This window comes from Erythrolamprus reginae, chromosome 3, assembly GCF_031021105.1.
Source record: "Erythrolamprus reginae isolate rEryReg1 chromosome 3, rEryReg1.hap1, whole genome shotgun sequence".
NCBI classification, from domain to species: Eukaryota; Metazoa; Chordata; class Lepidosauria; order Squamata; family Dipsadidae; genus Erythrolamprus; species Erythrolamprus reginae.
The window spans coordinates 42,269,137-42,282,906 of NC_091952.1; the positions used below are offsets into that span (position 1 = coordinate 42,269,137).

A 13,770-nucleotide genomic window follows, 5' to 3' on the forward strand; every position below is an offset into this window, starting at 1 on the left:
CTTCCATTGGCAGTGACAAAAGACCTAGAAGGAATAACAATGGTGATATCTTTTTGGAAGATCTTATTTAGGGGTTTTGTTAGAGTAGCTTTGTTAAGACGAGTAGTCTTAACAAATGTTCCCTCTTGTTGATGTTGGTAAGACTAGTTGTACCTCCAAATGTTAGTGAAGAGGTCAGATTTAAATGGGAAATATTCCTGAATTTTACATCTTAAGTGAAAAATATGCAGTGTTTTTTGCCAGTACTTACAGAAATGTTTGACAAACCAAAATCAAATTTATAACCATTTAAAATTCAAACACTTTTAATCTTGTTTTTGCTTACTATGTTTACAGTCAGTGTGTAAGACACAAAGAACCCCAATAATAATAAACATTATTTAATCATTATAACTGTAACTGCCTAGAGATCTTAATTTGTCTCATCCCATCAATTATTTCTGTTTGGAGTACTGGATGCTTCTTGAAAATTCTAAAATTAAATCTGTACTACTTGTGTGCAGAAATATGACATATTTATATTCTTTACTATGTTTTGTCAAGGAGCTTATGACATGCACTGTTCAACTCACAGTGTACATTAGTGAAAATACCTTCAACTCAAGCAAGATATCAGTTATGAGGGATAATGATTTTCAAAGTTTCTCAGCTAAAACAAGGATGTAATACCTATTACCTTACGCATCTTAGAATTTCAGTTATGCCATGAGTTTTATTAATGTTGAAATAAATATAAAATCAAACATGTGATACAAGAAATCTGAAATCCTTTTCAGAATTTATTTATCTGCTGCCCATCTGATCTGAAAGCAGTTCTGGGTGGCTTACATTAGAAATAAATTAAAGAACAGAAATTTTACACTCTAAGATGAACACCAACATGGGGTTTTATTGATGGGATTTTAATAACGTTTTTGCATTCAGTAAAACTACAATTATAACTGTACAACACTACACTTTAGACACTGAAGATAAAGAGTAAAGAAAACAAGTTAACATTAATATTAAACTACAGATCTGTCATAATGTATTGTACAAGAAATAAATGACAACAAAATATTTTACAATAGAAAATTATGTTACAGTGGTACCTCTACTTATGAACTTAATTCATTTCATGATCAGGTTCTTAAAGTTTGTAAGAAGAAGCAATTTTCCCCATAGGAATCAATGTAAAAGCAAGTAATGCGTGTGATTGGGGAAACCACAGGGAGGGTGGAGGCCCTATTTCCTCCCTGGAGATTCCTAGAGAGGCTCCACAGAGGCTTCTCCCTGCCTTTTCCAGTTACAATTTCAGAGGCTCCGGTTTGTAAATAGAAAATGGTTCTTGAGAAGAGGCAAAAAAATATTGGAAAAAAAAATCGTTTTTTATCTAGAAAAGTTAATAAGTAGAGGCATTCTTAGGTAGAGGTACCATTGTATTTTGCACTTGTTCATCAGAATTTTTTTTGAATATTTTTAATGTAAATATTCCAGGGGATATATATTGAATATAAATATAAATCTATTTATATTGAATATAAATCGGTTTCAGGTAGGTTAAACTTCTAGTATGTGATTGATTGGCAATTGGTATTTTTCAGTTGTGTAGATTAGCCTCCTGCCTGTTTAACAAAGCATTTTCTTCCTATTTGTATTGTATTGCAAGTGCTACACAGTTTTGAGATTTTCTTTCAAAGGAACGTCTTTTTTATGGACATCTAAGGCCCTTGAATCTCTACGTACGCTGATTCTCATAAATTATTTTGTGAATTATTCAGATTTAAAATTAATCAAGGGATTTCTAATAATTGTCTCAGGCATTAGCAAATTCAGTTGCACTAGTTATAAATGCTCTGTTCCTCGAGAAGAAGAAATTTGAATGACAACAGCAACAAAGAATATAGTTTTCATATTCCTGTGACTTTCCTGTTTTGAAAGTTCTGTACCGTAGAGATGCTGGATTTCTTTTCTTCAAGTACTGTACTGCTTTCTAAAAAGTTACAAGATTGTTGAATTTTGTAGAAAATGCAAATTAAAACCAATAGCAACAGCACTTATATATTGCTTCACAGTGCTTTACAGCCCTCTCTCTAAGCAGTTTATAGAGTCAGCATATTGCACTCAACAATCTGAGTCCTCGTTTTATCCACCTCAGAAGGATGGAAGTCTGAGTCAGCCTTGAGCCCTGGTGAGATTTGAACTTGCAAATTGCAGGTAGCCGGCAGTCAGCAGAAGTAGCCTGCAGTATTGCATTCTAACTACTGCACCACCATGGCTAAAAATGAAAGACTATTCATTGACATTTTATATTGTTTTGCATCCAGCAAAAAATTGAATAGACAGGCAGAGGGCATAATGAAAGATATGTTGTAAATGTATTATTGAGAAAAGGTGAGAAATTGACACACTGACAAAATATTGTCATTACCAGCTGCAAAACAGCCATTGCCTGCTGCATGAATTCTACTCCCCTGGAACATTCTGCCACTCCACAAAGATTTTATGCCTTGGCCAGTGGGAACATTTTTAAATAAAACTCTTAGCTGTAACCACTTGTTCTTTATATTTTCTATGGCTGTATGTAGAGTTATGCTTATAACTTTCCATTTAACTTTTACAATCAAATGTGCATAATCATAATGCATGTGTGCATTAATCAAATCAGAGCTAAGTTATGTAGTTTTATTGGTACTGTAAAGAAATTGTGTTTAACCACTGAGTTGTCGTAATTTGGTCAACAAAAGTATATGCAATTGCTACATGTCTAATAAAATTATTGCAAAGCTATACAACAATATGCTAAGAATAATAGCATTTTAATTTTGTACTTCTTAGGGAAAATAATTTCAAATGTAACTCACAGAGACTGATTGACCTGAGCTAATGCAACTCATCAACAATTACTTTTGCAAACTTTTCACAAAATTAATATATGCCAACTGTGTGTTACATATTCTGAGAAATTACCCAATACTTTATCGGTATTGGACAGACTCATTAAATCGCATTTGTCTTGTATTTGAAAAAAATAAAATATTTCCTTCACTTTCATATAAGTGTTTCAGCTTTTACTTATGTATTCCTCAAGTTTACCCTACCTCTAAGTAGCAAGCATAGCTACTTACCTTTCTTAAGTATAGATCTACCTTGTGTTGCCTTTGGTGGTAGCTTTCTATCCCAACCACAAACTTTAGAAGAACATCTAAAAAGTTGTTTGTTCTCCAAGTAATTGGCAGGTGAGCGTTTTTTTCAAAGAATTGTCAATTCTTATTCAGATAAGAATGATGAAATACAGGTAATCCTCACTGTACGACCACAATTGAGCTCAAAATTAATGTTGCTGGGAGAGACATTTGTTAAGTGAGTTTTGCCCCATTTTTTGACCTTTGTAGCCAGAGTTGTTAAGTGAATCACTGCAGTAGTTAAGTTAGTAATGTTAAGTGAATCTGGTTTACCCATTGACTTTGTCAGAAGGTCGTAAAAGGGGATCACATGATCCCAGGACACTGCGACCATCACAAGTGTGAGTCATCTGGCAACTGTTTGAATTTTGAACATGTGACCTTATTTATTTATTTATTTATTGGATTTGTATGCCGCCCCTCTCCATAGACTCGGGGGTGCTGCAACAGTCGTGTGAAAAATGGTCATAAGTCACCTTTTTTTAGCGATGCAAAGTTTGAACGATCACTAAATGAACTGTTGTAAGTCAAAGACTATTTGTAGTACAGATGTTATCTCAAAAATTGGATATGGTGTGGTATTTGAAATATGACTACAGAGAAAACAGCTAAAAATGAGCCACAATTTATGGAAAATATGCTTAAAATATGTTGGCTTTGATTTTTATTTTTTATTTTTTTGTTAAATGAACCTAGGTCAGGGATGACAAACTTTTATGCATCGAGTGCCCAAAGTGTGCATGCACGCCCAAATTGCAAGGCATGTACCTCTGTGCATATGCAGTAGAGACCTAAAGGACAGCTGGCCATCGGGAGGCACATATACATGCGTGGCAGAGAGACCTGAAACAGAGTTGGGGCGAGGGTGCATGTGTCCACAGAGAGGGCTCTTTGTGCTACCTCTGGCATGTGTGCCATTGGTTTGCTATCACTGGCCTAAGTAATATTTGAGCTTTTAAATGATAAACATTCAACATGAATCTAAATTGAGTAGCAATAATTTTCTTCAGAATCGATGGAAATGGATATACTCACCTTCACAAGTTGAGACTGAAGATGTCGTGGACACCCACAATATATTGATGATTATTGAAGTATTTCTCAAGTAGAATGCACCATTATCTTTGGTGATAATCTTAATGGGGTGCAGAATATCTTGTCTGATGCAAAAGTGTGTGTTCCAATATATATTATAATTGCGCAGTTTTTAAACTTTTAGGAACATTAAAATGCAAAATAGCTCTCAAGAATTTTTATTTTGCTGATGTCCTATTTATATTTTTAAAGACTTTTTTTATACACGGTTTGCAAAATATAACATACTGCAGCAGGGGATTAGGATAGAGAAAAAAGAACATAGTTCTCAAATATGCAGAAAATATATACAGTGAATGAATATTTGTCATCTCAGGAAAAGTAGTTATAAGGTAATTATAATATATATTTTTTCTTTGAAATTTTTTACAAGTGGTATTTATTATTTAACCTAGAGTTATAGTGTCATAACAAGGAAAACCCTTTCAAATAGTTTTGAGTTTTTCCCAAGAAAAAAATATTTTAATAGCTGTATTGAATCTTTAGGTCCTGTGTTCCACTTAGTATCCACAATTCAGTGAGTAGCTTTCATTTATTTTAGTTTAGAAAATATATTTATTGTTTAAAATGCGATGTTAAGGGAGATCCAGTTTAATCCACTGTTTAAGATCCACTGTTGCGACAATATGTGTCTTAAGTAGAATAGTTTTATACAGGGAGTAACTTCTTAGTAGCTTCCCTGCCTCATTCTTTTGGAGATACATAATTAGAAACCTACATACTAATTATGAAAATTAAATTACTAAATTATAGATTATAGAAGTACATATGTAACATAGATATGTAATATGTTCCATTCTTATCCTATACATGATTGGGAATAACAGAGAATAAAAGATGTTTGAAAGATCAGAAGAATAATACTATCCTATGTAAAAACTATCTTTCAAATGTGTGTACAACTAGAACACATAAATGTAACCAAATGTTAAATGCAAATAATCAGATCCACATGTGAAGAGTTTAATAAGCTATCTTATTGCTCATAGCTATTTGACAGGAATCTTCCCTGATTGGCAGTCAGCGCCTGAATCAGACTACATAAAATTAAACAGCATTCGTTAATGTGTGTGAGAGGGTGAGATTGAACTCCCATTCTTGTGCCTGTGTAACAATTCTAGGCTAATTCTTTGGCTCCTCCCCATGGCTGCCAAGCGAGTGAAGGATATTGCTGGCTGCAATTGAAATTACCACGTCCCCCCCCCCTCATGTTAGAGCAGAGTGAAAGTCTATCCCGCTATTTATACTTGATGTTACTAGATATTAGTAATGCAGCTAGAGGAATTCATTCCAGAGTTGTTAAATATTAATATTAAATATTAAATTAAATGTTAAATTTATTGTGAAAGAACATAATTGGATTTGCTGAACTAATCCCGTGAGAAGTAAAACTGAGCATTTTTGGAAAAGTAATTGAGAATCAGAATTGAGAAAAGGTATAAGCAGTTTAGTAAGAAATATTTATTAATTGTAGGATGCACAGCAGGTGGCAGCACTTACTTAACCTGGTTGATCTAAAAGGATCTATAGCATGATGTGATGTTCATCCATCGTGTTCGAGGAGGACCTTGACATCTAATGGGTTGTGGACTGTACACGATGCGTCCGCAGGTGGCTGGTAAGGCCTATACGGGCACGAAATGTTCTGCCACATGTTGAGCAGACATGTGTGGGCACCATTGTCACAGCATTTGCCTTTGCAGCCCTGGCTTTGCAGAGTGCTCACTTCTCTACTGCTTTGACTGTTCTTCTGGCCTCATGTCTGGCAGATGATGGATCAGCGTGCGCCATGTTGGTCGATCTTGTGCCAGGGGTGGTGTTCCCAGGCTCTTGTTCCCAGGAGGTGGTGTCGATATCAAGGGACTTGAAGGAGGCTTTCAACGTGTCTTTGTAACGCTTCCTTTGTCTCCCATGTGATTGCTTTCCTTTAGACAGTTCACCATGGAGGAGCTGTTTAGGGATGCAATGGTCTGGCATCCTAGCAACATGGCCTGTCCAGCATGTCTGGACTTTCATCAGCAGGGTGGGAATTTATGGCAGGTCTGCTCTGGAGAGGACCTCAGTGTCAGGCACCTTATCCTGCCACCAGATCATAGTGGGATGTAGTTAAGTAATGGCTTTAGAAATCCAATAATACATTTGTTCTAAGTTTAATTGGAAGTTACTTATTTTATGGCACCTACAATAGCGCCATGTTTTGCTAAATAAAGCAACCATCCATATATTATGCTTCTCACGGACTAGAAATTGGTTTAAAGACTCTAATTTCTGTAAAATAAAAGTATGAATTTAAACATCTTACCTTTACTTGTTCTATAAGCGTTTTCACTGTTGCGACAATGTGGGTAATAATCTGTCATTGATAGATTTTATATTTTGGGGATGCATGAATGCAAAGCAAACTCAAAATTATTATGCCTTTCCTGCTGTAAACGCGATACAGGAAATATGTTTTATATATAAACCAATTTTTTTAAAAAATAAAAAAAAGTTGAACAAAGAAAATGGAACTACTGATTAATAAATATAATGCATAACATGAAAAAGAATTATCAAGTATGCTGGATTTGTTAACAAATTCATTGGAAGCAATTCACTTATTTCAGAAAATATCACCATTTCTGAGGTCAAGTAATATACTAACATTACAGTACTATATTTATACGTAACAACCCTGGCTGGAAATATAATTATGGGAGACACCGATGTTCTAAAATATAAGAATTAACTTTTTTACTGATCAGAAATCATCTCTGTGTACCCTTATTCCACCGTAAAATAGAATCATTTTATTCACAGTAATGTTTTAGTAACTAATTTGTTACTCATAGGAAATATCTCTTCAAATATTTGAAATTATCTTCCATTCACACAAGACTTCCCAACATAGTACTGTAGAGCATATCAAAAAGTAGGGAACTATCTTAAAAGGGTTTAAAATTAAAAGAAAAAACCCCCTCTGTTCTAAATCCATGTTACAACATTGAACACCAGATTATTTTGCATAATTTATTTATTCAATTTATTTTATTTATTTTATTTTTATGCCGCCCTTCTCCTTAGACTCAGGGCGGCTTACAACATGTTAGCAATAGCACTTCTTAACAGAGCCAGCCTATTGCCCCCACAATCCGGGCCTTCGTTTTACCCACCTCGGAAGGATGGAAGGCTGAGTCAACCTTGAGCCGGTGATGAGATTTGAACTGCTGACGTACAGATCTACAGTCAGCTTCAGTGGCCTGCAGTACAGCACTCTACCTGCTGCGCCATCCCGGCTGATAATTGTTTTGGACCACTAAGTGGTTGTCTCTGTTTTTCAGAATATAATTGATGAACCTACAACTTGACTATAATTATAAGCAATGCCAATTACGAAGATGTGCATACTTGTTGTGATTCAGCCTGAGGCTCCTCAGGGAACGGCTAGAACTCTGCCGGCTCCATGCTCAGAGGGGGAGGACAAGGAACAGGAGGAGGAGGAGGACCAGGCAGACGGGGAAGAGGAATGTCAGGACGAGGAGGAGGGAGAACAGCCTGAGACCCCTGGGGGGGAGCTCTCCCCAGCGAGTAGCCTGGAGTCATTAGATGAGAACGCACAAGCCATCATAGATATGAGGCAGAGAAGGGCAGCACAACGAAGGGGACAATTAGCCAGGTATTTCCATCCCTAATAGGCAACAGCTGGGTTTGGGTGTGGTTCTCCTCAGAAAGGTTGAAAAGGCAGGCCCGCCCTTCCTGTATTGTGGAGAGTTATCTTTTGGGAGTCCTGTGACCTTGCTTCGATCCTTGGAGTCTCTGATTCTGGCTTGTGGCCTCGAAGGCTGAAAACTTGGGGGAGGCGTGGGTTTTATTATCTACAGTGGGGTGTGTGCCAGCAAGAAGCCTGTTGTATTGTCTGGCCGTCGTGACTCTTCTGTGAAGCTTCATAGCATTCCAGTTTGTAAGAACAGTTTTTGTTATCTGTGTTTGCTTTCAAAGATATAAAATGACTTTGCTTTTTACCAGCGTGTCTGGATACTCCTTTTAGTTGGTTTTGACGTCTGGGGGAACCCAGGCAGAACAATACTAATGCAAATAATCCAAAGGATGACTATTCCTAAAAAACTATTGAGAAAGCAGAATATTAATGTAATTGTGACTAGGCAACAGAATACGCAATCTATAATATTACAGCCATTTTTTCCTGATTCAAATATTTTCTATACACATAATTTGTCCCCGTTGAGTTCCTAAACATATAAATCAAATCAAATCCTAATGTTTTGCCCTGGATTATTGGGATGGTGCTATGGCATGATATGTCATCCACAAAAGTTAGTTCATTATCCCCACATTTCTGAGAAACTCTGACATTCCTGTAGTATTCATGTTCTAGCTTATGTATCTTTTTTTCTTTTTTGAAAACACAGTTAGGATAGCATGGTAGTGAAAGGGTAAAGTGTAGAGGAGATGAGCAGCATAAAAAATTAATAAATAAAAGTAAATGAAAGGATTTAAGGATACAATTCTGTGCATTTTTACTTTTAGAGATACTGGATGCAATAGGATTTTTTTTGACAGGTGTAGGATTGGCTGTGATGCTGCAGTTGCTCACACACTTAGAGATCCTTTAAGCCTTATATATTTGCATAAATAGAGGTAGAGCATACAAATATAATAATAATAATAATAATAATAATAATAATAATAATAATAATAGTTCTTCCTTAATTGCCGGTTGCTTAGTGGCCATTCAAAGTTATATTGGATCTCCCCCCCTCCCCCCAAAAAATCTAATTATGATCTAGTTTTGGAATTCTGATGACTGCACACACCCACTCCGTGTTTTGGACTCTTGGCAACTCTTGTGGTTAGCTCTGCCCCAGCTCCTGCCCCAAGGACTGTGGATGTGGGGGAGACATCCACATGCTACAGGCCTGTTTTGCTCCAGGTGGAATCTGATGATGAAGGCTCCTCTGACCAAGAAGACATGAGTGACAGGGAGGAGAAGAGTGTGGCAGACAGCTCAGAAGGAGATCAATTATCTAGCTCCTCCTTGGATTCGGAACAAGAGTTAATGATACAGCCATGCATGCGGAGAGCGATGCATAGGCAGCAACAACTGAGAGATTATTATCAAAGAAAATGAGGCCACCTGTGGTTGGGTGGGGCTGTGGTAATTAGTGAGGCTGCTATAAATAGCAGCCTGTGGGTTTGGCCATTGTGGAGGATTATCTGATCCTTGTGTTTCGTGACTGCTTTACTGACTTTGACCTTTTGTGTGCTGATTTCCCCCCGCTTTGAAACTAAACCAGAGCAAAGTGTGTTTCACTTTGTGAAAGAAGGACTGTGAATTGCCTCACAGCTGCAAGCTAAGTATCACAGAACTGATAAGGGACTTGTACAAATTACCAGTTTGTTTGGAGACGAGTGCTCTTTGCTATACCAAAAGAGGGCTTAATTTAAGTGAATTTTTCATTATAAAGAACATTGTTTTGAATTTTCAAACGTGTGTGTGTCTGAAATTTGTACCTGTGAATTTTTGGGAGGATTCTACCAGAGAGCCCGACAGAACAGCAACTAAATCACTTTTGTAGCTGGTCGCAGTGGTCCATGGTCATGTGACTGCAATTTATGATGATGCTTTCCAGTTTTATTTATTTATTTATTTTATTTATTACTTAGATTTGTATGCCGCCCCTCTCCGCCCTTGGTCTTTTTAGCTGGTTTGCAGCAAATCACACTCAGGAATCATTGATTCATTAATGATCACTGCAAAAGTTTTAAAAATTGGGTTCAGTCTTATTTGATGCCTTGGCTTATCACTCTCCTGACTTAGGATGGGCATTGTGAGCTGCATTATGGTTAAGGTATAGGTTCAAACTGAGATGCTGTTAATGTTGTAGTGATGATCATGCACATAAACAAGGCATGAGGCTATAGCAAAAGAGAAGATGAGGTGTATCTTCCAAATTTTGATATATTTCTTTTTACTGTAAGCCGCACTGAAGACATGTATGTCAATCTTCAGGAATTAATGTGTATATACACCAGTAAGCTTCCGTGCAATGCGTAGCTTAAGGAATTTATTTTGAACTATTTGAATCATACAGTCATATATAAATAGCTTTGGGAATGGCCGGGTGGTTGGACACAACTGAAAGGGTGATGATGAAAAAATAGCTTTTAGAGGCCACTACTTTTTAACTGCCATGAGTGTAAATTCTTCAAACATCCAGAGTAAATCCCTCTTGGTCATGAAATGTGTTAAATCACATGACTATGCAGGCTTCTATGTTTCTTTCCTTTAAACTCTTTTTAGTTTACATGTACAGTAGTCCCTCGCTATACCGCGCTTCACCTACTGCGGCTTCACTTCATCGCGGGTTTCTGAGGAAGCCGATCGGCAGATTTAAACAGCCCGCCGAACTCGATCGGCAGGTTTTTAAAAAAAAAAAAAATCTAAAATTGTAAATACTGTATTTAAATACTGTATCTAAAATAAATACTGTGTGGGAAGGGTTTATAAACACTTAAAACAATGAAAACTACCAAACAATTACAATATAAATACTTAAATAAGTACTATCAGTCAATAAATTCCCCATCGCGGATTTCACCTATCGCGGCCAGGTCTGGAACGTAACACCAGCGATAGGTGAGGGACTACTGTATAGTAACAGTCAAACCAAAACAGCTTCTCATTTGCTTGCTCTTTTACCCAAATCTCTGTTGGAGTAGTAAATTACACATTCTGATTAGCATAGTCTTTTTCCAACTTGATTTTTTCAAAATATCTTGAACTGCGCTTGGAGTGTCTTGGATTACATCTAGAAAGGTTCAGATTGGAGAATGTTATACTAACAAGGCAAATGAAAAACATTTTGGTAAGGATGGGCCCATTAGAAGCTTAGATATACACCTTCCTTCCCATCTCTTAAAATCAAAATAGGAGTGCTTGGCAGTATTGGTGATTCCAAAGGTGTAAGTTACCTGAAAAGATGGTGGTGAATATTTTAATTAGCTAGTTCAACATGATTAATAAGAGACAAAACATCACCCAGTCTACTCTCATCAGGAAATGCAGGATAACATTTTCTCAGAAATGTAAATACAGTAAAATCTAAGTTGAGCCATTGGGCTTTGAGAGCTACAGAATAAATTAAAATCTACTAATCTTATTTGAATTGAAAACAACAACAGCGCAGTGTTGATTAACACTTGAATGGAAGGCTAGCAGAAAAATCTGGGACTATCATGAGAAATTGAATACATTTCCCAAAAGGCAGGGACAACCCACTTCTGTATACTGACCAAAAAACCCTACATTTGTGTGTCTATGCATCTCAAGTTTTGCTTGAGTGAGTTTTCACTTTTTTAAACATTCCATTTTATAACAATATTCCATCTAATATTTGTTTTTTTTTTCATGGCCCAGATATATATATATTTGTTTTCGTAGATTTTCACAGGTATATGTATGTAGGGAGTTGTAAGCTTCATGCTGCTGTAAATATATTTATTTATTAAATATTTAAATATATAAATATTTACAGCAGCACGAAGCTTACAACTTCAGCCTGATGATGGCGAATGTGATTTCACCGAAACGTCGCATAGACATTCTAATTTACATGGGGCAAAACCCGAACTCAGAACAATATATATATATATATCATTGCTCTCCCACCTCATTTATATCTATGGATTTACCTGCCATTGCAGTGCTGCTGACTTGACACAGATATATAATTTACAACCCTATTTGTCCAAGAGGTATTTCAAGAGAATATAAGAAATTAAGATATTCATACTAAATCACCTGGTAGTTTTGTCAAAGTGATCCTTGCAAGTGCCCAAAGTTGCAGACATCATGGTAAGCCCTACAAAATGTATATAGTTCTGTATCTTACTCTCTCTCTATAGAGAGAGTAAGATACAGAGCTACATACAATTTAATTTCAGTTGTTTCAGTTGACATGAATATCTGTAACTCAAAGTTGTTCTTAACAAACACCCCATTGTTAGAAATTTGTTACTCAGCAAATATTGACAGTGCTTACCTTAGGTATGGATGTTATGTGTATTACACTGACTTCCTAGTGTCCTTTTTTCAATCTTTTCCATATTTGCGTGTCTGACAATTACTGTCACAAATTAATGTTTATCTGGTTTGATCTGAATTACAGCATGCTTGTGGCAGCAAACCTTTGGTAATAAACTGATTCAGCATAGAATGTTCATGGACATTTATAGAGTTGCTCAGGAAACAAAGCCTGCAGCAATAAATGCTGACAGTTGAATTTCTTTATAGAAATACTAGCTTGGTTACAGTCAAAACGTTTCAGGTTATGAATGCAGTGGTGTCTTATATGGGGATGCTAGGGAGCTAAGTCTAGGGGCAGATTTATCCAGTAACTCTACCTCCATCCTCTGCTGGGCTTTTCAGAAGAGGATGTTGCTCTGAATCTTGTCCACACAGCATGTCATTGCTGTGTACCCATCTAATGGGTTGATGTGGTATTGCTTTCCCTTAGTTTTAACATGTTCTACTCTACTTTAAAGGGAATTATCAGTGTTTCCTGAGAGCACAGTATGATCCCCTCTATTATTCTTTCTGTTATTCAGCTTGTTCTGCACATTATTTGTTTATTTATATATATTTTTTAATTTTAAGTTTAAATTCGAAAATTTGAATTTAAATTTGAAAATTATATATATGTATGTATGTGTGTGTGTGTGTGTGTGTGTGTGTGTATATATATGCTTTCGTAGATTTTCACGGGTACAGATGTGACGGTCTTGGCATATTCCCGTTTCTTCCCCTGTAGGATTCAGAAATTTCCCATGTAGGATTCAGAAATTTCTGGCAACGTTTCGACGAGGTCCCACTCGTCATCTTCAGGCTGGTGCTTCTGTCCTTGTTCTAGGGCGAACACAGCGAGGTCATTGATGTAATTGAGGTATGCTGATTAGTTAATGATTGTGGATTAGGGGTGATATCCTGAGTAGTTGGAGCTTGCAGACTACTTAGTTGTTTTGCAATGTGTGTCCTGAGTCTGGTTTCAGTTTGTATGGCTGAGATATGTTTGTTAATGAGGGCTGGTTTCCAGATGTCTGGTAGGCAGGAGGTATCATCATGCTTGTTCATATTTTGGGGGATGTTTTATAGAGCGAAAGCAGCTCAGGTCTCGCTGTGTTTGCCCTAGAACAAGGACAGAAGCACCAGCCTGAAGATGACGAGTGGGACCTCGTCGAAACGTCACCAGAAATTTCTGAATCCAACACAGGAAGAAACCCGAATATGCCAAGACCGTCATATATATATATGACGGTCTTGGCATATTCAGGTTTCGAATATGCCAAGACCGTCATACCTGTACCCGTGAAAATCTACGAAAACAAATTCAATATACCCGGGTGATCTGACATAAATAAATAAATAAATAAATAAATAAACAAACACACACACACACACACACTATATATATATATATATATATATATATATATATATATATATATATATATA

At 36.5% G+C, this 13,770-nt stretch overlaps 1 protein-coding gene across 9 annotated transcripts in view; it reads left to right on the forward strand.

Moving 5' to 3' along the window:
- The window catches only part of RBM12 (RNA binding motif protein 12), a 63,181-nt gene that overhangs the window by 19,791 nt on the left and 29,620 nt on the right, over positions 1 to 13,770 (forward strand). The window lies entirely within an intron of this gene.